This window comes from Macaca mulatta, chromosome 5, assembly GCF_049350105.2.
Source record: "Macaca mulatta isolate MMU2019108-1 chromosome 5, T2T-MMU8v2.0, whole genome shotgun sequence".
NCBI classification, from domain to species: domain Eukaryota; kingdom Metazoa; phylum Chordata; class Mammalia; order Primates; family Cercopithecidae; genus Macaca; species Macaca mulatta.
The window spans coordinates 102,131,693-102,159,531 of NC_133410.1; the positions used below are offsets into that span (position 1 = coordinate 102,131,693).

General features: G+C 33.2%; 1 protein-coding gene across 2 annotated transcripts in view; it reads left to right on the top strand.

The window, feature by feature from the left end:
* Nucleotides 1–27,839, top strand: part of GRID2 (glutamate ionotropic receptor delta type subunit 2) — a 1,541,190-nt gene that overhangs the window by 501,297 nt on the left and 1,012,054 nt on the right. The window lies entirely within an intron of this gene.

A 27,839-nucleotide genomic window follows, 5' to 3' on the forward strand; every position in this document is an offset into this window, starting at 1 on the left:
CCAGCTTTTTAAGGAAAAAAAAAAAAAAGTGTTTTTAAAATAAACTTGCTCTTCCTAAATCGTATGTGGCTAGTAACTAGATGTTTTGTAAATATTTTGAATTGGGAATTTGTCACTTTTTGTTGTGTTTTGTTTGCTTCTTGGAGGCATTGCAGTGAAGGGGCAAGCACAGGGGCACAGGAGCCAGACTGCTGAGTTTTAATCCCATTTCCACTGGATAAACCTTATGTTACCTTGGGCAAGTTTCTTTTAATCTCTATGCTTTTGTTTATTTGTACAAGAACTACAAAAAATAGTTTCTACTTTGTGCTTCTTGTGAGAATATTTGTTACTATATTGAAATTGCTTAGTTCAATGCTGATTCTCAGTAAATATTTACTATGATTATCAGAACAAAAAACTTATACCCCAAATTGCTGGTAATTGTTCCAGCTTACTAATGAAATACCAAAAATTAGAAAGAGAACAAGAGAACGACTTTTGTTTCTTCTTAATTAGTGATAAGTTTATGGACTGTGGAGTCTGTCTCAAGAGGTTTAGATTCATCATTACTTACCACCAGCATCACCTTAACAAATTACTCAAGTTGTCAAATTCTCAGATTTCCTACCTACACAATAAGGATACTAGGAATACCTTCCTCTTAGGGCTGATGTGATAACTTAACATCATCACCAATGTAAAACATCTGAGTACACAATCTGCACATAAAAATAAATATCAGATGTAATTTTTATGATTAATTTTACTTAAAACTGTCATCTAAATTTCACATGCTATCAAATTATATGCTTTAAATAAAGAATTATACAGTACTAACCTCCAGGTGTGCTTTCCTAACCTGTTAGGAAGCTGTAGAAAACAGAATAATCAGTTTCAAAAAAGCATGACAATAATATGAATGAAAATATAATAAGGAAAGTTAATATTAAACTGGTAGTATGGTGTCTGTTGTTTCCTGATTATAATGAAATTGCTAAACCACCACAGAATTGTGTGAGGGGTTTCCAGGTGAGATATGCAATCAATACCCTGAGACAGCAATAACCCTTTCTTTAGGCACAACTTTATAAGCAGTGTCAGTTCCATGATTTTATCCAAACAAGACATCACAATGCAAACTCCAATAGGGAGAACTCTCCTTGGCCAGATATCTAAATTTAACAGGAACTTAAGAGATTCTTTATTGTAGGGCCTCATGCAGCATGTGTTAAAAATAGTGCTGAAAACAAGAAATATGTAATATATGGATATACTTAAATAAACTCCAGGCTGTCTTGTTTCCATAACATTGGTAATTTTCTGCCAATAGTTTTGTCCTTAGTGAGCCGTGGCCATGACATGGAAGCTGTCCAAGATACTTGGTGACCAAGAGCCTCTTTCTAGTAGGAGTCTGAGCTGAAAATAGCTTCCTGCATTTTCTCAGCATCATGCGTTTACTGTGTAGCTTTAAGTTCTTCCCTGAACACATTATTGTTTAATTACTTACTGCCCAATATTGTATTATGCCAGTTATGTAAGGACTCCAGTGGACCTCAAGCATGGTAATAAAATCACTCATAAGGTCATGTGAAGTTCAGAGTTGTTAGGGAGGTACATTGCAGTTAGCTTTTGCCTCTTCCCACAGTAATGTTCATTAATATCTTGTGTGAAGCACTGTTTTCCTTGTGTAGTTCAGAAAGCTACTTTATTTCATGGCCCCTGGAAACCAGGAAATGATTTTATTAGCAGGCAAGAGAACACATTCTCTCTCTCTCTCTCTCTCTCTCTCTCTCTTTCTCTCTCTCTCTCTCAGCTTTTGTCCCCCAAAGTTGAATAACATAATTTTTGGGAAGAGGAAGAATTCTTGGCACTGAATTGTAGAACCATATGGTTCTTGGAAATATGGTCTAAAAATGTGATTGTTTGAAAACTTTAGTGAAAACAAAGTTTGTGATACTATAGATTTATAGAGCACAGAGAAATATAACTTTTCCACATATTTGCTATGTCTCCTACTTCTGCATAATGAGGCTGGAAAAAGTTACTATATTTTAATTTTTTTGAGTGGGAGTACTAAACTAATTGAGTATTCATAATGCCACTCTACTATCTGTAAAGTTAAAAAATGTTTTTGAAATATTTAATTCCAGGACCAGTGACTCACAATATTCATTTTTTGGTTTGTCATTTGCACTTTCTTAAAGCTTCTGGACATAAATAACTTGTTGGTAAATCTAATATGTTTGCTTTCCCTTTGTCTTCCTACATTACATTCTTAGATATTCCAGAATCATAACATTTTGGGTAGCGAGAGTAATTAAGATTTTTTTTTTTATTTTACAGAAGAGAAATTTGTTTCTGTGTTCATTCATGCACCAGTTGCATATACCAGGTCAAAGGCAGAGCTGAGCAGTAAGACAGTTTTCTCAATTTCGAATCTTGGATGTTTTCTGCCTTTGCATCCTGCACTATACTGCTTGTCACTTTCACATCCTGTGGTTGTGTCTTGTTTGATTATTCTGCCTAGAATGTTCATTTTTTTTGCCTAATTTTCATTCCAAAGGAAGTCGCCCTTCCTTAAATATTCCAATGGATTTGCTTAACTGGTTAATATATTCAGTAGCAAAAATAGGTACTCCATTAACAATTGAAGTGTTTGGGGCCTTTCTGAGGGTGGAGAGTTGGAATAGGGAGAAGATCATGAAAAATAACTAATGAGTACTAGACTTAATACCTGGGTGATGAAATAGTCTCTGCCACAAACCCACATGACACAAGTTTAGCTATGTAACAAAACTGCACTTTTGCCCCTGAACTTAAAATAAAAGTTAAAAAAAAAAAAAAAAAGAAAATAGTTGAAGTATGAATGAAGCCTGTGACCAATCAGGCTTACTTACTTTGAATACGTTATGCATTTAATTTATTTTAGAAGTATTAATGAAAATAAGCCTTCTATTAGTAGAATATGTATTGTGGGAGTATTTGAGCTGAACGTTGGCTCTCTATTTTTTCTTGAGCATGCTCTCCCACTTTCTCAGCCCTTTCATACTTTTCAGTAGTGAAAATCTGATAGACGAAAAGACAGAACACAAAACCCATTAGCTCAAGACTTTATTAAAATGTTGCAAACAAGGTGAGAATATCTTTAAATTGAGTGTTCTTGAAGACAGCAAAGAATTTAAACCTTATAATAAGGCAGAACAGAGCAGGTACATTGACGTTCAATTGGTTACTGCACACATTTTTAGAAGGTAGGGAATTAGTCACACATCAGAGTGTAGGGGCAGCAAGACTGGAATGCCGATTCGTGGCCATTGTTTGGAAAACTGGGATTTAGCAAGAGGAATAAAAAGTAGCATAGGAGACAACATTATTGCAAATAAGTGGAAATCTTTTCTTTATTTTGTTTTTTTGAGTCAGGGTTCTTACTATCACCCAGGCTACAATCCAGTGGCACATGTAAACTCATTGTAGCCTCCAGTTCCTGGGCTCAAGTGATCCTCCCAAACTGGTGAGATTACAGGCATGAGCTACCACAAACACTTTACTTTAAAATGAAACATATTCAACCCGTATTGCAATTGGCCACTGGCCACAATCTTCTGCCTGCAAATTTATAACACCCTATCACCCTGCCATATGTGTGTGTGTGTGTGTGTGTGTGTGTGTGTGTATGTTTATATATTCTCTCTTAGTTATTAAAAGAAAAATTGTATAACAAAATACCAAAACAAGATTTTTTTTCCATATGTGAATAGCTTGTAGATTCACATAAGAGCCATAGTTTCTCACTTAAAATCATTTCATAAATTGATGTGTTTATCCTCATTGATAAATAGTGAACCTAATTTATTCCAAAAACTGCCAAATATTTTCAACTGAAACATTTTATCCACAAAGCTAAATAGATGTTTGTCCTAGAAGTAAGTTGGTGAGTGTAAAAAGAAAAGTAAATAGAAGAAATAGAGATACCCAAATTCTGATTTCTAATACAGTTGACTCTTGAACAACACAAGATCTAGGGGAACTGACACCTTGTGCAGTTGAAAATCCATGCATAAATTTTGACTATACAAAAACTTAACTATCAACAGGCTACTGTTGACCAGAAGCCCTACTGACAACAGAGTCATTTAATAAATAATTGTTTGAGATACACACACACACACACACACTGTATACTTACAATAAAATAGCCTGGAGAAAAGAGAACATTATTAAGAAAATCATAAGGAAGAGAAAATATATTTACTATTAATTAAGTGGTAGTGAATCATCATAAAATTCTTCATTCTCATCTCTCCATTCTCATCATCTTCACATTGAAAAGGCAGAGGAGGGGGAAGATCAGGAGGGGTTTGTCTGTCTGTCTTAGGGTGGCAGAACAGAATAGGTGGAGGAGGTGGAAGGGGAGGCAGGAGAGTGATATGATTTGTCTGCAACCCCATTCAAATCTCAACTTGAATTATATGTCCCAGAATTCTCATGTGCTATAGGAGGGACCCAGTGGGAGGTAATTGAATCAGGTGGACTGATCTTTTCCCGTGCTATTCTAGTGATATTGAATACGTTTCAAGAGATCTGACGGGTTTATCAGGGGTTTCTGCTTTTGCTTCTTCATCATTTTCTCTTGCCACCACCATGTAAGAAGTGCCTTTCACCTCCCGCCATGATTCTGAGGCCTCCCAGCCATGTGGAACTGTAAATCCAATTAAACCTCTTTTTCTTGCCAGTCTCATGTATGTCTTTATCAGTAGCCTGAAAACGGACTAATACAGAGAGGCAGGCACATTCAGTGTGTCTTTACAGAAATACATCATAATTTTCGCCTGACTTGTTTTGCTTTTTCTCTTCTCTAAAAATGTATCTAAAAATTGATACCATACCAATCTTTCTTACACCATGTGCTTTATTTTCCGTGTCCTATTCCTAGAAGTATCCATGTCACAAAATAAGTCAAAAATAGTCTTGAATAATTGGAACCTTCTGTCAGGTTGTCTATTGTTAATTTGATTTCTGGCACTGCTTCTTCTGCATCTTTTTCCTCATTGTCTGGAACTGGTTTAAAAGCGCTCATCTCCACTGAGTTGTTTTCTGTTAATTTATCTGATGTGGTGTCTATTAGCTCTTTAATTCCTCCAAGATCCCTATGTTGAAACCCTTCACCTCCCTCCTTTTTTATTTTTTGCCACATCCACAGTTTCTTTCATGATTTCCTTGATTGGTTCTGTTGTAAATCCTGTGAAGTTATGCACAACATCTGGACAGTTTTGTTAGGAGGAATTTACTGTTTCAGACTGGATAGAATTCGTGAATTTTTTATAGTGATGGTATCATCCTTAATACTATAATCATTCCAGACTTCCATGATGTTCTCTCTATTAGGATTCTCTTCCATACCATTGACAATATTTTCCATAGAATACTGTGTACAATGAGTCTTAAAAGTCTCCATGACCCTTAATCTAGAGGCTGAACTGGAGATACTGTGTTTGGGGGCAAGTAGAACACTTCAACACCTTAAGTATTGAACTCTTGGGGTTCTGGGTGGCCTGGGACATTGTCCAATATCAAAAGAACTTTATAAGGCAGTCCCTTATTAGAAAGGTACTTCCTGATTCAAGAACTATCAATGGAACCAATATAGAAAAAGAGTTCTCATTGTCCCAGCCTTTTTGTACAACCAAATGACTGACAACTCGTGTTCATATTTGCCTTCAAGGCTTGGGGATTAGTAGTTTTATAGGTAAGGGCAGTCCTCAAAATAAACCCAACTTCACTTGTACAAAACAGTAGAGTTATCCTATTACTGGGCCTTGCTTCTTTTCCTTAGTTATAAATGTTATTTTTCAGAATATGTATTATTTTCAGAGTAGGGCACTTTTGTCTGCATTAAAAATCTGTTCAGGCAGATAGCTCTTTTCTTCTTACTGATTTTCTTAATTGCATCTGGGAACTTGTTTGCTGCCTCTTGGTTGGCAGATGCTGCTTCTCCTGATATCATTCTGTATATCAAACCTTTATAAAATTATCAAACCATCCTTTGCTTGGATTAAATTCGAGAGTTTTAGATCTTTCCCCTTCCTTGTAAGATAATGACTTCACTTGTTCTCAAATAGTATTAGAGTCTAGGTAGGTTCTTTTCTAGCAATTCTGCACCCATGTAAAAGCTATATTTTTAATACAAGATAAAAAGATATTTGCAAAAAGTACAAGGTATTTTGTACTTGCTTGTATAGTTACAGGAACAGCTTCATTAATTTTCATTTCTTTTTTTACATTGATCCTTAATGATAGACTCATTTATCTTGAAATGGAAGACGACCACAGCTCCAGGCCTCCCTTTATAGTGGATATCAAGTAGTTCATTTTTTTCTTGTAATATCATGACTTTTATCTTCTTCTTGGGAAGACTTCCAGCATCACTAGTGGCACTTCATATGGGTCACCTGGTTTTATCCAAGGTTTATGGTATTCCATTCAACATAATAAACAATATGCAAGAACCATGAGAGATCACTTTTACTATCATACATATTTTATTAGAGAGATGAACTCTTCATGTAGAGACAGTAATCATCACATGGCATTTTAAGCACATGCTCATAACACTTGAGCTTATTTCAATAGCAATGGGAGTTGGCTATGAAATTATTATACTAGTATGTTATGCACTATAGTGAATGTTATACATTGTGGTTTAATACTACATCTTTACATTTGTTTACATTTCTTTGGACTGCAAATAGCACCATGTGCTAAGTGTATGCATAGGTTTTGCATATGTTTTTAAGTTAACTTAAAAGTTTTAACTCTTTCAATAGATTTGCATATACTTTTAAATTAAAAATTTTAACTTTTTCAATATATTTTTGTATATTTTATGATAGTGAATGATCAAAAAAGTATATTTTATGCATTTATGATGTATCTAACTTTTTTTTTTTTGCTATTTCCAGTCTGCATGGTTCATCTGCAAATTTTTTTCCAAATTGTCACAAATCTACAAAATATTTTTCAATGTATTTATTGAAAAAGCTCTGTGCACAAACTGAACCTATGCTATTGAAGCCCATGTTGTTCAAGGGCCAACTATACCCAAATGTACAAATGCAAAACTACACTAATCACCTACATTTACATTCTAAAGTAACAATCAAATGTAATACAGAAATTTAAGTTGAAAGTACAATACTTGATAAAGTTTTTACTGCCTTAAAAAATGTTATTTTAACGGAGCTGTCAGCCTGCTTCCTTGAATTTAGTTTTTTAAAGTTCTGAATTCAACAAAGATATTACAGCTTGGAAATTTTTAAATGTTTCTTTTAAAAAGGGGGGGTTAAGTATCATTGTTTTTAATATTTTCATTCAGTAAAACTTATTTGAAAAGCTATTTTTATATTTTAAGAAGCAGATATTTCAACCTATCTATTTTGATTTCAGACATGTTAACATGTATATGTGAAAATAAGTCATCTTTTGTAAGATCTTGCCTAATATCTAATTACTGTATTTTAATTTTATGCAGCATTCAGTGACAATTGTACCTGATGAGCTATTAAAAGTGTGTAAATCAAATAAGCTTATATCAAGAATACTAAAAAAAAGTGACAAGGTAAACATGTCAACATAGCTAAATATGGCTCTAGGATTGAATGCTGTTGATATTAAAGTCAATCAGGATTTCCCCTTGTGATGTCTTTCTGATATTACCATTATTAAAGGTTTACAAATTAAAGGGATCACTGCTAAAAATATGAGATTGAATTGCATATGTATGCCCCTTAAGAGACCATTAGAGGTGATTTACAAGAATGATTGAATCTAACTTTGGAAATGTGGTTAGTTTTCACACCTCCTTCCCTCTTAAAACTTGCATTCGTTAGGAGTAACTTTCTGAGGAATCTCTGTCTTAATAAATTCAGATCCACCAACTACTTTATGCAGTGTTGCAGGACTCACTGTTTGTTTGTTAATAAAGACCTGGGATTACTTTCTCACTCAATAGATACAGGATTGAAAACTAAGTGTTCTCTTTGTACTTTTTTATAATTAGGGTACAGAGTTACCAAGTCAGCAAGGAAGTGGCACTTTGTATGTTACTTGCATGACCACGAATTAACTGAAATAGCAGTTAAAATGTTCATTTTAAAAATTATGTAAGTGTATTAGGTTCCTAGAGCTACTATAACAAATGCACACTGGATAGCTTAAACCAATGGTCTCCAACCTTTTTGGCACCAGGGATATGATTGGTGGAAGACAATTTTTCCATGGGGACTGGGTAGATGGTTTTAGAATGATTCAAGTGCATTACATTTAGTGTGCACTTTATTTCCATTACTATTACATACTCACCACAGTGTAGAATCATCGGGAGCCCAGAGTTTGATTTCCTGAAACCAGACAGTCCCAGATGGGTGGTGATGGGAGATAGTGACAGATCACCTGGCATTAGATTCTCAGAGTCTCATAATGAGTATGCAACCCAGATCCTTCCCACGCACAGTTTGCAATAAGGTCTGTGTTCCTATGATAATCTAATGCTTCTGCTGATCTGATGGGAAGTAGAGCTCAGGCAATAATACTGGCTGCGCACTTCCTGCTGTGGGGCCCTCTTCCTAACAAGCCACAGACTAATACCAGTCCATGACCCTAGGGACCGCTGCCTTAAACAATAGAAATGTGTTTCTCACTGTTTTAGTGGCTAGAAGTCCAAGATCAAGATGTCAGCACTTTGGGATTCTTCTGGGGCCTTTCTTTTTAGCTTGCAGGTAGTCTGTTTGTCACTGTTTCCTCACATGATCTTTTTTCTGTGTGTGCACATCCCTAGCATCTCTCTTTTTGTAAATACTTCCTCCTCTTATAAGGACACCAATCAGATTGGATTGTGGGCCCACCCTAACAGCTGTCATCAATTTAAACTTAATCACCTCTTTAAAGGGGTTCCAAATACGAATACAAAACAAATACAGCGTAAAGTCACGTTCTGAAGTTCTGGAGGTTAGGACTCCACATGTGCATTTTAGGGGTTCACAATGCTACCCATGACAGTAAGTGTCTTTTTCTCAAGGAAAATTATTTTTAATAGAACAGGTCAAGTTATTCTCTACTCAGCATAATTGTAATTAAACAATTTTAAGCTTAGCTTTTTAATGCCTAGGGATGCTTAAACAATCATATTCACTCTGTTCCTAGTTCCTTTCATATGCCTTGCACATAGTAAGGACTCAGTAAATATTTGTTGAATGAGTAAATTACAATTCCTATAATTAATATAATTCTCATTTGCATTATGTCAGTTCTTTTTCATATGCCATATTATTTGCTCTTCAAACGAGGCTCTGATTAGGTAATATCATTACCCCTTTTATATATTAATAAAGAAGAATAATAAATCAGCAATTTAACGTGCGTCAGTTAAGGATATCAGTGGAATACTATATTTTTTCTAAAACAGGACTTAAACCTTCTGAAGTTAGACTAACTAGGAAGAAGGCATAGCAAAGAAAAATGTCAGTAACAAAGACAACAACAACAAAAATCACATAAAACAGATTAACAAAGGAGAAAGGAAGGAAGGAAAGAAAAAAACAAACTCAGCAAAGCAACTCGAGGAGGTAGGCTTGGGATAAGAAATAAAAATATTGAACTAAGAATTAGTTAAGAAGGAATCAATGTTGTAGATTTACACAACATGCTAACATAATAGAGTAAGCACAATATGGAAGGTATATCAATTGAAGGAGAGGTAACCACAGTCACATATATATGGTTCAGAATAATAAAATAATTTATTTATATTACTACTGTTTACAGCCAGTTGGAACTGGCATCATATTCACTTTTGATACTTGTAGGCATTCAGAAACGAAGTGTAAAGCATAATGGGAAGATCTTCAACTTCAATATGAAACGGGGAGAAAAAAAATTCTAGAAGGTCATGAAGCCAGATCATCTAATTCTGGTATTTTGGGCTGTCAGGACCCAAGATATGATGCCTAGGCCACTCTTGGACAGATTTAGACCCCAAAATGTTTCCCATATAGTAAGATGACAGTTGAAAGTCCCAGGGTAAAATCTTAAAACACAGAACAGTGATTTCAATCTGAATACTGGTCCCACTTTTTATTAACCCCTGTCTTGCTCAGTTACTTAAACTCTCTTAAGCCTCAGTTTTCTCGTCTGGAGACGTAATGATAAACACAGTGATTACATTAAAGGATTGTTGAGTTAGTTGAAATATGTAATACATATACAATGTGTCACATGGCACCTGGCTCATTGAGTGTTGTTTCAATGCAAGGATAAAAACATTAAGCACTTTTCTTAGAATACATTAATGCATGAAATGTGTCTTTAAGAAATTGTTGCAGTTCTATGAGAAGAGCCCCTGAGAATGGCAAACAACACACTACAGACTCTTCCAACTGTTAGAAGTACCTCCCAAGGAATCATCTCTTTGCCAGTCATTTATCTTGTGGATAACTTCTGTGTAGTGTGTCTTGTCTTAAAAGTTGAACATATGTTCACAATATTATGCTAAGTTTATGGCATATTAATAATATGGATGAAATTTGGTTATTTTTTATGCAAGTAATTTATTTCTGCAGAAACCTCTGAGCAAAACCCTTTATGTTTCTCTCTTCAATTCTTAAAATTCCACCCCCACTAAGGTAATCATTGTAAATACTGTAGAGTGTACCTTTTCTTGCTTTAATAGTTGCATATAAGTATTCAAGTTGTACTTTTAAAAATATATATACAATATCTTTTAGAGAAGTTTTAGGCTCATAGCAAAATTGACTAGAAGGTACAGAGATTTTCCATAAAGCCCCTGTCCCTACATACACTCAGAGCCTTCTCCATTATCAACATTCTACAGAAGAGTGGTGCATTTGTTACAATTGATGTACTTATATTGACACATTATTATCACACAATTCCATAGTTTACATTAGAATTCAATCACGGTTTTGTACATTCTAGTGGCTTTCACAAAGGTACATAATGACATATATCTACCATTATAGTGTTATACAAAATTGTTTCACTGTCCTAAAAATTCTCTGTGCTTTGTGTATTTATCAGTCCCTCCAACCAGCCCTTTGCTAGTTGTACTTTTTGCATTAAAATCTGCTCTATCTAGTATATATCATAATCATTATTGCTGAAGGAGAATCCAGTGATATTGTTTTAGCACAGCCATTGAACCAATTCCAGTTATGATACAAGTAATTCTATTTCTACTGCATTACAAAGCTAAAGTTTGCTTTTCACACAATAAGTTGTCAATATATATTTGGATCTATTTGTGGGCTCCCTATTGTGTTGGATCTATTTGTGGGCTCCATACTGTTTGGTTATAGCAGTTTTATACTAAGTTTTCAAATCAAGTAGGGCAGTTGCCTCCACGATATGCTGCTGATTCTGTTATTACCAAGCCTCTTCATTCCAATGGGAGGAGGTTAGGGATAGAGCCTTAGAATAAGTCTGAACCACGAGGAATGGTATTTCTGCTGCATTTTTCTATTTCATTAATATGTAGAACCATATGTGAATCCCAAAGAAAGTTCATATGAGAAAACCCAAGATTGCCCTCACAGATCTAAGAGATAGAACTATTTATTGCTAGCTTCCTGTTTTGAAGACAATATTTGATGTCTAGGTAATATCAGGATATTTTTTAGAGACTTTGTTTCTCTCTCTAGAGGGATGTTCTCAATCTTTTCGTACTAACTTCCTCTTAATATAGTGCTATTTTTTCCGTACAAAATTTGAAGTAGAAGAAAAATAAAGAATTGGTAGCTGTTAACCAAAGCTGGCATTCTATTTCCATTTTCATAGTGAGATTACCATTTTAAGGAATTCAATATCCCTTTGTGATCACAACAATAAGGGGTAATTCAAGAGTTTTCCTGGATTCCCTATTAGATATTATACAATGCATATTTTGTTTCAATATCATGGAGTTTTAACACAAATGTAAATAGAAGTTTATTTATATAGATTCAGTGTTAAATATGACAAATATGGGAAAGAAAATATGTTATTTTGATGTCATTTTTGTTTTACTCTTCATAATAATAAGTAACCCATATGTCATTATAAATAATTGTATTTCTAGAAATTCAAGTACCCTATCCACCAATCTTTGTACCTCCTCATGTAATAACTTTTCTTGTGTGTCTATATAATTTTAAGTTCAGTGAAAAGATTTTCAGAGCATTTTATTTTTGCTTCTATCTGGAACCTATTCACATGTGTTTATCTTCTTGTTGTTTCTAAGGGAGACCCCAGGTATGAAAGTAATTGCTTTTATTGCATTGAATGCTAAAAGGTATACAGCAATACAATCTTTTTGTATTTGTTTCTTAGAGCTGCTGTAACAGAGTTCCACAAACTGGGTGGCTTCAAATGATAATGAGGCTTTATTCTCTCTCAGTTACGGAGGCAAGAGGTCTGAAATCAAGATGCCAGCAGAGTCATGCTCTCTCAAAAGCCTCTAGGGATGGATTCTTCTGTGCCATCTAGCTTCTGGTAGCCCCTAGCCTTTCCTGGCTTGTGGCAGCATCACTCCAAACTGGGCTTCATAGAGGCAGAGATTGGAGTGATGCTGCCACAAGCCAGACTTGCTTCTGTGCCTGTGTCTTTACATTGTATTATTTTTGTGTGTATCTGCATCCAAATTTCATTCTTCAGATAAGGACACCAGTGAAGGTGGATTAAGGCCCACCCTAATGACTTTACCTTAACTTGATAAGGATGTCTTCCAAGACCTTCTTTGAAAATAAGGTCATATCATTTTTTTGTAAACAGATAATCTTATTATGCTCTTAAAGTAATTAAATCGTATGGAAAAATATTCTATTTAATTATTGTATTTTACAAAACATTTCAAAGGATGGATTTAATTCGGAGATAACCATTAATATTTTTTTGCGTAAGTGCAAAGTAGTTCTAGTTTTAAGGATTGCAATTATAATAGATATGAATACTGGCAATTTATGAGCTGAATGTCATTTATATCATATGTCAGGAGAAAAATTCTGTAGAAGATATTGTGGTCTAGTTTGGTTATAAGTAAAAATAATGATTAAATTATTAGGTGATTTTATGTACAGATACATAGTCTAACAATAACAGCAAAATTTAGTATGTGAATTTTAATAAACTATGTTTCTTTTGAGTAAGAAATTGCTTTCTTGATTAGTATTCTCCTGTAAGACTGCTTTAATTCTGTATTCTCTGGATATAAATGAGAAATGGGAAACAGAACTAAAAAGTAGCAAGTATCATATAACTTAATTAATTCACCAAGATTGCTTTGTGAGTTTGCAAATGCAACTGCAAGTGGGAAGTAAAGTATTTATAGTTTATTCATAAGTGTCCTACTTGAAGTCTTTTTGTAAATAGGCTGGAGCCTAAATTTAATAACCTAATTTAATAACAATTTTGTCTTTATTGTTACTAGGTCAGCAGTTAGCATTTAAGATGAAAAATTGATGGGAATGATAACTTACATTATTCAACTTTATGTGGTTATTTGTTATTGCCTAAACTCCATTACTAATACTTATACTGGCTAATATTTCTTCTGATTTTTATTATGGGCCAAAGCTATTCTAAGCTTTGCAAGTATTAATTAATTTATACTCAAAACAAGTCTAGCAGATAGGTACTATTATCATCTCATTTTCTACATGATGAAACTAAGAAACAGATTAAATTTGCTTAGGTTTATCCATCTAATACCTACTGCAGTGCAGCTTTTTAGAACCATGTCATTACTCCTCTTTCACCAACTTTCTGTGTGATTTTTGGTACTTTTTTTTCCTCTCTCTCTGTGCCTCAACTACCTCATTTATACAGTTTTTTTTAAAAAATAGCATAAATAAAAGGAATGGATTAAATTGGGATTTCTCATTGTTCCCAACACAAAAAATGGCTGGTTTTGGTGTTAATAGAAATTACTATAAAAAGAGAACTGTGGTCAAATACATTTGGGAAAAACAACATCCTTCTCCTGAAGACACATCAGCGTTGGCTCTGAGAATTTATGTAGCGAAAGCATTTCTTTCATTTGAGGTACTTTTTACAGATGTATATGATCTGTGACTTGATAAAAGAAATGCCAACGAATAAAATGTATTTTGGAGACATAGTTTGGGAAATTCTGAATTTAGATCCTCTAAAGTTCTCTTGATCTCTAAAAATCCTATTATACGGTGTTTAAAGGAAGATGATTTGCTTGGTGCGGTGGCTCATGCTTGTAATCCCAGCACTTTGGGCGGCCCAGGGAGCAGAATCATTTTAGCCAAGAAGTTGAAGGCAGTGAGCTATGACCTTGACACTGTACTCTCCAGCCTGAGTGACAAAGTGAAACTCTGTCTCTTAAAAGAAAGGAAAAAAAAGTAATTTCCTCTTTTTGATGCTTCTCACAGTTTATCTATATGTTGTTTTTTTGAGCTCTTTTTCGAAGTGTTCAAATTATCTCTTTGATTTCCCTTTCAACTCTACAAATCATATTTATTGTTTTTTCTCCCTACTATTACCTTCCTGGCACTACACAATCATATTTTGTACTGATCTTTTCTGTTATCATTATGTTCAAATTTATACAAATTCCCAAAATTCTAAATTATCTGAAACAATATTTCTCTCAAATATCATTTATTCTTGGCACTTTTATATCTACTGTGATTTAAGGGTTATATTGCATCTTTATTATAAACTATGTCAAACCTATTAGGAAGTAGGCTATCTACACACACACACACACACACACACACATACACACACACACACACAGACATCTAAATAAATCACATTTTCATTACCTTAAGAGATTCCATTCACTCCTTATGCTACTGAAAGAAGGGTTAGAAAACTATCTCTTACACAAAGAATTTTTCAAAATACACCGGAGACTTGTGGTTATATAGTTCTTGCTGTCTATATTAAAGGATTGTATAAATGCAATAGACTTATTTTCATCTATTGTTCCAAAACTGACATCAGTGCTCTTCCTCCATCATACCTTCTGCTGACCCCCTTCCTAGTATGTGTTTAAAAAAAAAGAAAAAATCCCTTCTCTTTTATATTTCTGTCTCCACTATTACAATATATATTTTCTTTTCTACCAAGTAACGTATCTTATTTGAAATTTATGTTATGTGCTAAGTATAATAATTAAGACCTAAGACATATAAGAGCCTGACATATATGGTACATCCCAAATATAATCTAAGATATTAATAGTTATTATTTGAACAGCATTTCATAATTAGAAAAAATAGTTTTACTTCAGTATTATTTCTAATAGTATTTTGCTTGAAATTTCAAAACTTCTGCAATTAAGTTTAAGTATTATTCGTAATTTGCAGATATGAAAACAAAACTTCAGGGACATTAGATGATTAACTCAAGGCAAGTTATTATTATAATTGAAACTGAAGTTATATAATATTTAGATAGGCAGAGGTCAGAGGTCAAGTTATTTCAGAGACCCCCAAAAAACAAAAGTCTGGGGATGAAAGCAGCTATGACATATGTTGTGGGACATAAAAACATGCATTTTGGATAGAATAGGGAATTTAAAAGAAATACGTCAATTGTTCATCTCTTATCTGGAAAATCGATCATCTTTTATTCTCTTGCAATTGTAAGGGCTCAGTTTTCTACATACTCGTCCAATATTGTTCCAAATTTCGGGTTATATGATCATTCCTCAATATATGTATTTGCCTTAAACATTTAAGAACATATTGCTTTCTTGTCATTTGATCATCTGAACAATATGAGTTCTACTTAAATTGATTATTTAAATTTTGGCTTACAGTGCCAATTTTTTAATATAATTTTTTTCTGGAATATCTGTATATCATGCATACAGATAAAGTGTACCCTTTGCTTATTTTCAGAGAACTCATAAAAAATAAAACTACCTAGGCAACATATGTGTTGATTGAAGTTCATACCAATTTTTATATTTTTAGTATGTTTTCTTTCAGTGTGAATATTTTACATGTGATATGCAAAAAATTTACAAACACTATCAAAATAAGTATCAGTGACTCAGCAAGAAAAGGCAAAAAGTAAGCACTGAATACAAGAATTGTAATTGGAATATTTCTCAAATGGAGAATATGTGAAGATTTTATACACATAATATAAGCTCTAATATTAAAAAATATAAAAGCACTACCAAAAGAGATGACCATGACATGAGACATTGGTCAATTAATTTATCATATATGCAAAGATGTCCCCTCAAATTGTAAGTGAAAGGAGACGTTGATAAGATGTGCTGTAGAAATAATTAGACAGAAGAGAATCAGCAGGGGAAAGATACCACTATAACAACTTCGAGTTTTCTTTTAGACATAGTTATTCTAAATTCTACATTTACCTACGTGTTTATGCTTGTGCGTGTGTGTGTATGTGTCTGTGTCTGTGTATTATTGTATAGAAAGCAGCTTAAATGAACGTTATTAAGTATTGTGGTAGGCAGAATAATGTCTCCCCAATATGCCCATGTTCTAATCCCCCAAACCTGTGAACATATTACTTACTTGCAAAAAGGACTCTATGGATATAATTTCATTAAGGATTTTGAAATGGGGAGATTTTCCTAGATTATCTGGGTGGTTATATTGTAATCATAAGGGTTCTTATAAGAGGGAGATAAAAGTGTCAGAGCACGAGAGAAATGTTTTGGTGCTACAACTGCTGACTTTGAAGATGGAAGAAATGGGTATAAGCTGAGGTATGCGGGTATCACTAGAGACTGGAAGAAAAGCCTCCAGAAGGAACACAGCAGTGTTGAAACATTTATTTTAGCTCCATAAGATCCATTTCGGTTTTCTGGCCTCTAGAATTATAAGAGAATGTATTCATGTGTAGGTAAGCCACTAAGCTTTTGGTAATTTGTCGCAGAATCAATAGGAAAGTAATAAAAAGGTCAAACATTTTATGGTACCAATAAGGTATAAATTTAAGTCAGAATTTATTATTTAGTCATAAGATCAGCATATACGATTAACACTGCCTACAAATATTTCACCAGAATTATTTTTTATTAGAAATAAACATGTTTAGGGGATGTAAAATTTAAACAAAGGAAGTGATTTAATTAGAAAAGGCAACTTCCATTTTGGAAGAAACTTTCAAGTCAAAGTGAACTCATTGTTTCTGCTTTATTTTTGTGGAGCTTAAGTTTATAAACAGGACCAGAGAACTGTACAACTGAATTAAAAGGTCAATGTACTGGAAATAACTGAAGTATTGGGTTCAATCTCATGTCCAAATTATACACACTATTGTTTTGAGGTCACAGAACATGAACTATCTGGGTGCTTTCACCCAGCAAAATGCACACGTCAATAGAGGCAAAGTTTTGCAAAAGATTGTGAAATTTTTTTTACTCTTTTATTCCCACGTTGGCTAACACTGAGAAACTTCTATTCTCAGCAGGATCAAACAAAATATTTTGGGCCAATATTTATGCCAGGATAAGTGAAGAAATAAAAGAGAGTCACTCAAAGGATATCCTAGATGAGAGCATTTTGGTCAAACAAATTTACAAATCAAATCGGGTATAAAAATGAATTTCCTTAATTTTAACCATAATTTACAAATATCTTCACATAGTATAATTGCAGAAATGGGTCCATGATTTCAGCAAGAAAAGACACTCTGCCAAAATATTAATATAATATCTTCCTAAATTGTCTCTTCAAAAGCATCACATTTTGTTAATATTTTCTTATCCATGCCCTTTAGAACAAACATTTTAAGAGATAGCATGTAGTAGTATTTAAAACTAAAAACTCTTAGTTTTTATGGCTAAGACTTTGAGCCACTTTGCAAATAAAAATAAATTTTAATTGAGCCTTAGGAGTATGAAAATAATCAGTAAATTGAACCTGCATAAAAAATTCTGAGGGAACTATTGTCAAGGAACTATACTAAAAATTCACTATCATGGAATGTGGAATAAATATTTATTGGAATCTTCTTTAACCCAAATGTCAGTTTAGTGCATACTCATACAGTTAGTGATTGCAATTATTTGTGAGATACAGTATTGAATATACATTTAATATTTTGGGGAAGCTGATTAGCTTTCCTGAATATTTCAAATCCTGGATTCTTAGATTTGAAGGAGACCTCCAAAATGGTCTTCTGTTCTAAATTGCAGCGTTCCATTTGGCAGTACTCCTGATAGGTGACCATCCAGCCCCAGTTTGAAAAATACCATGAATAATCTTCTTGATCTCACATTGGCAAACGTAACAGAAATAGGATAAAACAAGATATTATTTTAAAATTACCTTGTGCTGTTGTTTGTCCACTGTATCACTATCGTTGCATTAGTCTGCAGTTGAAGGTATTACCTACAAAACTCATGCATCTTTCCACCATTTTATTCTTTATTGCATCTAAAAATGTATAGTTTATGTTATAAATGTATTGTAATATTTATATCACCAGGTATAGTGAAGTATAATCTTAATAATTCCTGTTAATGTCTGACCTGACACCTTGTAGATGTTCAACAAATGTTGGTCCTGTTCACTTTTCAGTTTTGAAAGTACAATATTTCATCTGATGGATGCTGAGGGTTCTATTGATAATTCTTCAACTTTAAACATAATTTCAATTAAATATAAGCATAGTTTTCATCAGATTTAATATGACTTCAATGTTGTGACTATTTAATATAATTTATATCATCTAATATTTGATTTAACAATATAAATTTGAATGCCACTTATGTCTCTGAAAGAACTTATAATTTTTTGAAAATTCATTCAGTTATAGTTTCTAATTTGATAAAATTAGAGATTTTTAGGATGCACTTTTTTTTCACATTTCACGAAACTTATCCTTTTAATTTATGAGTTCTTTTAAAAATTTTTTAACCACAATTAGATATTTTCATTTTTAGGAGTTACAGCACACTTTAAGAATTTTTTAAAAATGGCATAATGTGTGCTACTCATGTGACAGTTGCACTAAAATCCTAGACTTCATTGTTACACAATTTATCTATTTAACTAAAAACTACTTGTACCCCTAAAGCTACCGAAATAATACAATTTTTAAACATGAATAAAAAGAAGTGTCAATTACTTTTTGTCATTTTTCACATTGGCACTGTTATTGGTAGCCCATAAACTATAAAATTCATGAGGCAATTGTAGATATACAAGGTTATGTATAAATCTGATTCATAGACAATCTTATGAATTCTTACCGCAGTAAGAAAAATGAATGGAAGTAAAATAGCAACTTTGAGAATACAACTATTTTTGTACATTTCTCTTTAGCAGGAATCAAGGTTTTAATTTTTTTGCTTGTTGTTTTCTTACATTTTTATTTCATATTTTGTTTTTGAGACAGTCTCATTCTGTTGCCCAGACTGGAATGCGGTGGCATAATCTTGGCTCACTGCAACCTCTGCCTGCTGGGTTCAAGTGATTATCACGCCTCAGCCTCCAGAGTATCTGGGACTACAGGTGCGCGCCACCAAGTATGGCTAATTTTTGTACTTTAGTAGAGATGAAGTTTCACCATGTTGGCCAGGTTGGTCTCAAACTCCGGACCTCAAGCAATCCACCTGCCTTGGCCTCCCAAAGTGCTGGGACTACAGGCATGAACTACTGTGCCTGGCCTGGAATCAAGGTTTTAGTCCACCTGGTACCATATCTAAGATAAATCATAGAGCATTTAGTTACTTAATCCAAAATATATTTTTGCAGTATGCATCTATCCCTAAAATCCTTGAAACAAAAAGTATCATTTTCTAACTAGAAATGTAGATTTATACTATAATTTTTCTTTTAAATAATAGTAAAACATATCTATATCATTTTTTTTTACTCTGACTCCAGTGTATAAGCATTAGTAAAGGAAAATTCTGTGTTTTAGTATATTTCATACCTAAATTTTCTTTGACTTAATATTTTCAGTATTATCTGTAAAATTGCTTTCATTACTATTTCTTTTGTATTTTGTATGTTATACATGCATTAAAACAAAATGTGAGGGAAGACATTATTTTTGTAATGGTCTATGCACTGAGATAAACTGAAATGTATATCTAATCAGTCATTAGCCCTCAAATTTACCTAAATGATTCCAAATATCCTGGTATTTCTCAAAAACAAATTGACTTAGTGTTTGTGTTTTTCTCTAGAGGTCCAGAATTGTACTGATGGCTGAATAATAAGTCAGGAAATTTGACCTATATGATTTTTTTCTTCACGAACTCATGCCAGTTAGAGTAATTGCATTTTAGATTATAATTTTGTTGTAAGATATAAACAGGTGACAATTAAAGTAAAATCATATGAAAATGGGAGACATATTTAACAATGTAACTATCATTGAACAAATGTCTGTTAACAATTTAAAAGCAGTGTAAAGGTAACCAAATAATTCAAAATCGTGAAGTATTTCTTCACGCTTAGATTCATTTTTAAAACTTTACTTATCTATAATTAGAGACTGTGACATTCAGTCATCTGAGAGGCAATACCAGTAAGGATCATCTACCAAATTTTTATGACTTGAGAATAGGCATTTTGTATAAGTAAACTCCAGTTGTTTGCTGCCTACAATATTCCATATATTAAAAATAACATGTGCCAAAAAGTCTTCATCTTAGAAAATCTGTACAACCTTTATGTGAACGTTAATGAATGTTATTTTTAGCAATAGCTTATTAGGAACCCTGATTTTCAAATAAATATGTGAAGATATTTAATATACGAGTATCAGCGTTTTCCCAAGAAAGGTAAGTGGATGTTTATTATCTGTGAGTCAGATATATGTCAGTTTAGACATTTAAAAATAAATCACTTTAATCTGATGTTGTAATACAGATTATAAAAACATCCTTAAGCCGTGAAAATGATCTACCAAATCAGATAAATAAAAAAGAGGGAAATAGATTTAATCAAAACATTCTTTCCATGGGAGGAGGGTGTTTTTGGTGATAGGAACTCACTTCCCTGAGAAAATGGAAATGTATTTGGTTTTAAAAATTAGAATCAACACATGGATGAAACCATAAGAAATAGAAATGCAAATTTTATATGTATATTTTCATTACACTATTGCCACTGTGATTTTAAATGCAGTATTTCAATACCAATAATTAATTTAACATAATACCTCTGTTTTAATAAAGCAACTTTATATGGTGATTTTTGTTTTCTTATCCAGGCTGATTCATATATAATGATGATAAGATCACTAGCATCAGAGGAATGAAAACTTGATTTATGCTGTGCAGATACACATCCCTTTATAAATAATCTTGCAACTTGATACAGAAAGTGTCTATAATTCTGGCATGTTTGACATTCCCATTCAGTACAACAACTCGTTGACATATACTTAATTTGCTACTTCTTGAAGGTGTTGCTTGAAGTTTCCTTCTACTTGACAGGTGTTTGACAGTTCAGTCTCACTCAGAGCTTAACAAAATGGGAAAAGAATGCATTTTCTGAACCCCTATGGAATATCCATTTTATGTCATTTTATGACTTTGATAGTATCCAGGACTCATTTCTGTTCCTCTAGATAGTCAATAACGTGCACTTTTACTTGTGGCTTTTTAAGATATGTGTATATACCTTTAGATTTCCATCAGACTCTATCTTGAAATGTCAAATCTTTATGTCCTGCAGTTCTTAAACTATAACTGATGTTTACAATATGGACTGTGAAGGAAATTAGATAAAAATACGTTTTCTGGTCTCCCACTGTTTTAGTCCATTTAGGCTGTTATAGCAAATTACCATAGACTGGGATGCTTAAACAACAGACATTTATGTCTAGCAATTCTGAAGGCTAGACATGTGAGATCAGAACGTCAGCATGGTCAGGTTCTGGGGCAAGCCCTCTTCCTTGTTGCAAACAGCCAACTTATATCCTCCCATAAGAAAGAGAGCAAGCTATACAGGAACTTAATTTCATTAATAGGCTCTACTTAATTATCTCCCAAAGGCCCTACCTCCATATGCTGTTGGGATTAGATTTCAACATATAAAAGTGTTTAGATATACAAACATTCAGTTCATAACACCTGCCATTTGCATATTTTAACAAGATGTAAAAATAGAAATATTCATAATACAAATAATGTTCTTAGTATCTGGTATCATTGACAAATTATTTCAGCTGCTTTGCTTTTGAATACATATTTATATCCATGCAGATTTATCAGAATTCTTCATGTAACTTCAGTACACACACACACACACACACTTTTTAAGATGTAAGCATATGATTTCATTTTAGAAGCAAGCAGAAGCATATTGTACGTCAGTGTCCACAGATAGAGTACCTAATATAAAACTGAGTTTCTAAAGGAAACATATTTTAGGTGAAAATCTGTTTAGCTTACCAGTATCTATATAATATGTGCAAAATCCTTGACATCAAATTGAAAGATCCCTTGTAATTGATATTACCATATATTTCTAGCCTAATTAATCTTCTACATTTACCCTGCCAGTTCTCTGTTCCTGCTCATTGATTCCCTAACAATGTAAGGAGAGTTCCTTTGTTAAGCCATTCACAGAAAGTTTTCCCTGTTCTTCTCTATCTGAAAAAAAAAAAAAAAAAGTCCTCTATCCTTAGAGATGTAACCCAAAGTCCATGAAGCGTTTTACTGATACTTTCATTTTCTGTTACAGCACTTGCTGTTTCTTTTATGCCATGGGGTGGGCACATTTGGTATTCGTGTCTTGTATTATTGCTACTTGATCCTTAGATTGCCTCTTATTTTACTTTCGATGTATGTGGTAGTCTGAGGCCCACAAACAGATAGAACCCACACCATGTGCTATAGGAGCCAGGTATGAAAGAAGCCTCATGCTGAGAGGAGCACACTAGGACCAGAAAGATAAACCTTTCTTCCTCTAGTGTCCCTCCAATGTCATGTACTCACAGAGCTCAAAATGTGCAAGTTTACAAGGAAGAAATATTTATCAAACCCATCTCCATTATTGTAGAGCAGGCAATGGGGGGTGGATTTGGATGTGATAATCAATATATTCATAATTGGCACGATATACTTATTTATTGACTCTTTGAACAAATCAGAATTTCTTGCAAGATAGAAATACATTCTTATCATTCCTTTTGTGCCCAGGATTTTTTAAAAATCTCAAATAAATATTACTATATTTCTCCATGGTATTATTATTAATATGATGTAAACTTTATCTTTGACATTTTATGTGCACAAGATATGTCCTAAGCATTAAAGATAACTGTGTTACATAAGTGCACATTATTTTGCTTAGTATGTGTATGAGCATGTGTGGGCATGTATGGGTGTATATAAAGTCAATATTTGATTTATGAGTGACCAATTTGAAAATTAATAAAATGGGTTTGCTGAAAGCTAGAAGGTAGCTACTTTAAACATCAGAAAGACAAATGACAAGTCTTGGTATCAGCTAGTTAAAAATATAAGTTTCTACCTTTGATAAGATCATGCCACACATTGATTTTTCTATTAATTTAAATAAAGGCAGGTATAGGAAATTTACTTTAGATTTCCATCTTTGAATGTTATAAAATGTTGTACTAATACATATTGATTTCTTAAATGTTATAATCTTATTATACTTAAAGATTGGGGCTGGGTGTAGTTGCTCATGCCTGTAATCCCAATACTTGGGGAGGCGGAGGCAGGGGGATTGCTTGAACAAAGGAGTTCAATACCAGCCTGGGCAACATGATGATACCTCATCTCTACAAAAAAACAAAACAAAATAAAATAAAAACTAACTCGGCATTGTGGTGTGTACCTCTAGTCTCAGCTACTTCGGAGGCTGAGGTGGAAAGATCACCTGAGCCCAGGAGGTTCAGGCTGCAGTGAGCCATGATCATACCGCTGTACTCCAGCCAGGGTGACAGTGCAAGACCCCGTCTCAAAAAAAAAAAAAAAAAAAAGCAAAAAACACAACCAACTAAACAAACAAATGAACAAAAATACCCCACACAAACAAAAGAGCAGTATTATTTTTTAAAGTACATTTTACTAAAGATAGACCTTAACCCATTTATGCCTAGTGTACTTTAACTGATTTGTCTTCAAATGTATTCACATTAAAACCTTATTATTGCTCATACATTAATGCATGTTTCCTTGTTTTCAGGTTTATGTATACTGATTGTCTGTTACATAGCCAGGCAAAATAAATGTCAGAGTTTGGTAAAGACTTCCACAGGGAGAAGGGAGGAGTGTTTGCATATGAAGGTTAAATATGCTAAAATCACAAAAATTACAAATGTCTTAGGTATTTTCTAAGAAACAATGCATAAATATTTGCTACTAAAATATTTTTATTTTATTTAGTTTTGTTTTTTTGTAGAGAGTTCTGACATTTGATTCGTGTGGTCTAGATTCAAATTCTATTTTTATCATTTACTGTTTGATAAAATAACTTATGTTTAAAGTTTACATAACTCTTCTGGAAAATAGGAATTCTAATAGTACTAGTTTATGAAAGAGTTTTTGTGGATTTAGTAGAAGATGAAACTCATTAACAACTTACAAAGCTCTGCTGTATTGAAAATTGAGGAGAAATAAATTTACAATAAATAAAAGCTGGTAAATTTAAAAATAACGATATAGTGTACATATATCTGCAATTCTTCTCTCTCTTCTAAGGTTCACTTTGTACATAACTACCTAGCTGCCCTTCATGTACCTTAGAACTTCGTCTACTATCTTCAAAATCTACTCAATGACCTTCACTACTTACATAATTCAGGGACCCAGGAGTCACCATTAACCCTACACTGCTCACATTCACATCCAGTTGGCCACTAACTCATGTTCAGTCTGTCTTTTTAAATTCAATGTAGTATGTTTCCTTCCTCATATTCACCCTTAAAATTTTCTTTAACTTTAAATATCAGCAATTATATATTTGTTTTTCTTATTTGGCTTAATTCATTTAGTTTTTCACTGCATTTTATCCCTGCTCTTATCAGCTACATTACTGTGGGTTTAAAAATTATAATTTGATCATATTATTTCTCTCTACAAAGCTTTTAATGCCATTCTCTCAATACACTTTACTCCTATTGCCTTCAGGATAAAGTTTATACTTATCCTAGATGACATTACTTTATCCATAGGATGACCTTACCAAAACCCTTAAGTTCTAGTCTTAACCTACCTGTCCAGCCATATCTCCCATAAGGCCATCTCTCCCCATAAATATCTAATGCTCAATTTTGAGAGAATTGCTGACAATTCCTTGAGATTGTTTTTTATGCTTCCTTGTTCTTTCAAATCTTATATTTTATCTGGAATGCCATTATAATAATGTTTAATTGATTTGTAACAAAACTAAACAAAACTACTGTGATTTGTTCATGGATTACCTTATGTTAGATATTCGCCGGTTTTTGTTTTGTTTTGTTTTTTTTTTAAGAGAAAGATGGTGTCTCACTATATTGCCCATGCGAGTCTCAAACTCCTTGGCCCAAGTGATCCTCTCCCTTGGCCTCCCAAAGTGTTGAGATTGTAGGTGTGAGCCATTGTGCCCAGCCTTGCCAAATTTTTTACACATATTATTTAATCTATGTTCTATGGCAATTTAGTGCAGAAACAGTTACAGGGAAGTTTTATTTCATATCCAAGTTTACAGAATTATTAAGTGGTAGAGTCAGGCCAATGTTATGTTTCTCACTAAAAACTATGCTATCCAAAAGATGCTGCAAAACTGACCTCAATCATATTTATCTGTGTGAATCCTTTTCTGACATATCTACACATGAGATATTGATAATCATGTTCTTTTTTTATGTTATCACTATATCCACAACTGTTTCTGTTATCTCAGATGTCACACTAAACTTCAACTGTGAACTTTATGTCTGTTATTCCCACTTATCTATAAACTGATAAGCAGAATAACAGTATTTTAAAAATCATAACCTCTTGCCCAGTGTATAGTTAGTTCTCAATAAATTACATTTGAATGAATGAACGAATGATACAGATTCCTTCTTTTATTTTGTATTCAACTTCACCCATGCAGGAGAGACTGGAAGTGTATTTAGCTATTATCTTCGTATTCAGAAAACATTAAAAAAAGAAAAATTGCATGTGAGATGGTTCTTGAAAGATAATGATGGAGAATTTTGACAGGTGGAGGTAGAATGAGAAAAGACATTACAAACGAAGGCCCAACTTAATAAGAGCTATTTTGCCTCTACTAATGGACAGTTAACAGTCTGATTTGGTGTATTGCCTGGAAATGATCTTGCTCACAAACTTATTAGCTGTTCAATTTACTTTTAAGTAAATGGGCAAGTGGCAAATATATGAGGAAGTCAGAGGAACCTTTCTTATATTAACTTGATGAGTTGCTATACCATTGAAATCTCTTACCTCACCCAGAACAGCCCGTCTGGGAGTGCTCTTTCATACTTATGTCTCTTCTGGGTGTGTGAGGCAAACATGAAGGTTATATCAGACACATATGAATATATTCAATGAATTTCTGCCTATGGACAACTACCCTTTTGCAATACATATTTGAAGCATGTTTTCTACATGAATAATGTCTTGAAGCCCAAATTATATAATTGTATCTGTAATTTATATGCTTGATATACCCTTCACAATAATTCTGTAACATATGTTTTTCTCATTTTTAAATATTTATGAAGAAGCTTATGTTGCAAGAGCTTCATTCTCACTATATATATACCTGAATGCTGTGATACGTTAGTAATGGGCACTGAATCAGAACTATTTATTTCTATCCTACACCAAAGTCCTTGTTTTATGAACTAGGCAACTTTACTCCCAGCATGAACATGAGCATGAGCAGGAGCAAATGTTATGGCAACAGGAAAGCATACTATCATTCGGAGAATTATCTAGAAAGTGGATAATTTTGGCCAAATCTGAGATTCTTAGTGCTGTTTATACATCACAATCACCCATGGGAGGTTTTAAAACTTATGCTCTGACATAACCACAAACTTCCCCCACAGACAAATTCAACCCCAACTGCTGAGAGAGGGGTCCTGGTATCAGAAGTTTTAAGTTTCTGAGTGATTCTAATGTGCAGCCGGTACTGAGAACCACTGGACTGAAATAAAGGGCACCTGCACGAGGGTGTCATGAAGAGTGAATAGGGTTTAAAAAGGAATATTAGAATCAGATTGGCAGGATAAAACCCCAACAGCCTCACTCAGTAACTATGCGACCTTGGGTTAATTACTAAACTTCTTGAAATCTCTATTTTCCTGTAAGATGGGGATAAACTAAAACATGTAAAATACTTAACATTTGGAGTCAGTTTAATTAATGGTATTCTTACTATTCAAAGAAAACACAAAATAAATTTGAAAAATGATAATAGGACTATGTTGTGGAAATATTTGACTAATAACTGAAGGAAAGGATATTACTATGATAACATAGATGACAAAAACAAATTAGAGATATATTTTTTGCTCAGATGCTTCTAGTATTTATTATTTTTCTTTTTATATCTTATTTGCAGTTAAGTAATATTTGGTATTAAGCAGTTTTTAATTGCAATAAGCTTATAAATTACTAGTACTCCATAATGAAGAGAAATGATAAAAGTCTGTCTTGTTTTGATAATATATGAATAATAGTGAGAATTACAATATGCTTTCTTTTACTAAGCATCGGATATTTTTTAGATGAATAGAATTTTGATGAGTTAACTACCAATTGCATAGTACCATTTACAATCTCATTTTTGAAAGACATTGCTTGTCTTGAAACAATCTAGAACTGACAAATGACAGCATAAGATACTCTGCTTTGCATA